We start from the raw sequence: 3,362 nt of genomic DNA on the forward strand, positions 1-3,362 counted from the left end.
GAGCCTCCTAGCAGGCATCCCAGAACCCCTACTGCTGTTCCTCCCCTGACTAAAGCCCCGTGTCCTGCAAAAAGACTTCTTTCAGTTCAATAAGACAATACCAGTGGAGTGCCTGTCAGTGCCAATGATACCAGGACGACAGCAGATGGCCCAAGCTTCACTGGATGGACAGAAACACCCGTGGATGGGAAAATCTATTGACCAACCCCTTTGCATGAGGATGGGAGTGGAGATCTTGACATTGGGAGGAAGCAGGTGAATGTGACAGTGGGATGGCTGCCCTGGCCAACTTGGGAAGGGCTGAGGAACTGGAATAAGCAATACTGAGGGAGTGAGGGTTGGGGGCTGGACCCCAGAGAGAACCCATCTGAGACATCTCGGTGGGGAAGAGGCTGAAGGAGAGTTGAGGAAAGGAATGCCGAAATTCTATTTCTAGATTGTCTGTGACTCTGCAGAATAAACCCTCCTTGGATCTGAATTGTTAGCAAACACGGGCCGAGAGCCCACCTTCCAGGGCATGAAGGAATGCGGGGAGTATGCACAGGGAACTGTGAGAAATTCAGCCAAGAGGCTGAAGCAGAACCATGGTACCAGGAATTCAGAGACCGTACATCTCCCGCCTTGGCCGAGGAAACCAGACAGCGAGAGGGATGCTGGCCCTGGGTCAGAACGAGGACACAGCAGCTCCTTCCTGGCGGGAAGGACAGGATATTCGCCCTGGGAAGGACAGGACCCTCCCAGAAGTGTGGGCAGGGGCAGTAGCCTACAGCAGTGGCTGGGGATTACCAGGCTAGGCCAGATGGGCAGAGGGCGGGGAGAGTTAGCAGATCACAGGCAGGGACAGCCTTAGAGAGGACCACCCAGCAGGAGTGTGACTTTTGATGTTGATGCAGGGACACCCATCTCCTGACAGCCCCGCAGCAGGCGGGAGGTGAGCGTGCTGGCATCTCTCTAGCGCCCCCTGCTGCCCTGTGTGTCCTACCTCTGCTTGGGGCATCTGGCCTCTAACAGGAGCCACCCAATGGTCTGCAGCAAGGGAGCCACCAAGTGCAAGACCTTGGCCCTCCCAAGGGAAACTCCCCATCAATAGGCAGGAGAATTCCCAGATCCGTGCTGCAGTTTTGCTGTGAACTCTCAGTGGGTCAACTTGAAGTTCGTTCTGCAAGGTTCTTCAGAAGATCCCCCCCACACACACCCCAGGGAGAGGGCTTCAGCTGTTCACACACCCTCCCCGTGACCTTTCTCTATTCCCCACTGCTCCCACTCTTCCCACGTGCTTCCCGAGAACACCTTCCCCATGAGCTACCTTCCTCGGGGACCCTGTCCCGGACCCCTGGGACAACCCCAGCTAGGATGCCTGGAGAATGGTCTGGAAGGACACCCGGGATCTAAATAGCAACATGCAAGGGGGACAGGTCCACCTGGAAACCAGACTGAAAATCTCGTGGGGCCTGAAGGAGAGACTCTCCCCACTCTGTGGGGGAGGAGCTGATGGCCTCCCACTTGGAATTCGCCACTCCCTTTGCTGCTTTGGAAGGTTCTGGTATGAGGGAAAATATCCTCTCTGGGGAGCCCTTGCCCTTCATGCTTTGCCCAACACCTCCTCAGCAAGGGACCCACAAGCTCCCTGCAATCAACTGAGATTCAAAGAGGAAACGCACCCAAAAGAAGAGTTGGAGCAAAGACTGTTTACCGTGGCTCTGCGGCACCCTTGCCATCTTCCCTGGAGGAATTTCTGCGGGCCTGGGGCAGGCTCCTCCCCCCTCCGTGGGAATGGGGGAAGGATTGCCACCGCAGGTTGGAAGCTGTCTGCTGAGCCTCAGGGCAGCAGCCCCCAATGGTTCTTCGATATTCATCTCTAAGTAACATGGATTCTGATTCGGACACATTCGATCTTAGAAAGAGGAGGGCTTAGAAGATGAAAGGTATGGGGACTGTGGTCCAGATCTCTCATTTGTGGTGGGAAAATAAGGTCAGAATAGGGAGATGACCAGCCCTGGGTCACCATATGCCAACAGCAGACCACCTGGGTAGTCACTTTCAATCCCTACAGCAAAAGAGCAGGGTGGCAGCTAAGTTTTCAAGCGTTGGCCTGAGTTTTTTTTTTTTTTTTCTCTAGAGACCTCAGACGTCCTCCTGGATTCTCATATCCTCAAGGGCAGAGATCCTGATGGCCAGTCTCCCCTGAAATATGACAGTAAACCATAAATTTCACATGTCTTCCCGAGTCCCACTCATTAACCTGGCTCTGTGGTGCACCTGCGTAGTAAAATGTGTGAAAAACAAACAAAGCAAATGCAAAAAAAGTGGACTCTGCCTTTAAGATCTGGCACAGAAGACAGGCCGGGTCCCTTCCCCGCCTCACCATCAGGTGTCAGGTGGGCATCCTACCTGCACTCTCGTCCTAGCCTCCTGTCCCCATCCCCACTCAGCCCTCCCCAGAGAAGAGAGCTCACAGACTGAATAGCTGTCTCATTAACTCCGCCCATCAAAACTCTATGCAGTAGCCACTGGTATCACCCCACTTTACAGGTGACGATGTGTCAGCTTCCATACACCCCAAACCACATCTCAGGAGTCTCCTCTCCGTTCCCCATGGCTGACATCAAATAATGGTATCAGTGAGCTCATTCCAGGTGTAAAAGCCCAGCTATGCCCTATTTTACCCATCTCAGGTGATATTCGCCTTCCATCAGGGGAACCTGGACAGGTAGTGCCTCAACCCATTGCTTTCCAGCCCTGGCTATGCACTGGAATTGCTTTTGTGACAAAGTTAGAAAAAAATAATAGGTTCCTCTCCAGAGACTCTGGTTTGGTCAGTCTGGGTGGACTCTATGAGCTGCACTTTTTAAAAAGCTTCATTAGCTTTCTGAGGTGCACTAACGGTTGTGAGGAGCGTAGGCTTCAAAGGGCTCAGGCGCTGGAGCAGGCCACGTTGAAAAGTTTTGAAGTAGCTGGGACTCGGAGATGCTGAGAGCGTACCGCACTGCCCAGGTGCCATGGCAGGGGCACTAATATTCAAAACAGGTACTAATTGTTAAACTCTCACCAGGGCCAGGTGCTGGGTTGGGTTCACAGGATGTCTAACCCTCCCAGTGACTAGTCAGGCAGTTTTTCTCCATTTTATGAAAAGGAATGGAGGTTCAGAAAAATCCCCAGCTGCCTGCCAAAGCCTGATCTCACCACAACACCACCCATTGCCTCCGTATCACGATACTCCCACGTCCCTCACTCGGGCTTCAGCAGGTGGTTTGCACCCAGAGAATCTAGCGTGGTCTTCACAGCCCTTGCTCTGCCCTTGCCCCTCCCAAAGGCGAAGCTGCTTACAAATGAGCGCAGAGCTGGAGGACAGACAGGTACAT

This window comes from Nyctereutes procyonoides, unplaced genomic scaffold (assembly GCF_905146905.1).
Source record: "Nyctereutes procyonoides isolate TBG_1078 unplaced genomic scaffold, NYPRO_anot_genome, whole genome shotgun sequence".
NCBI lineage: Eukaryota > Metazoa > Chordata > Mammalia > Carnivora > Canidae > Nyctereutes > Nyctereutes procyonoides.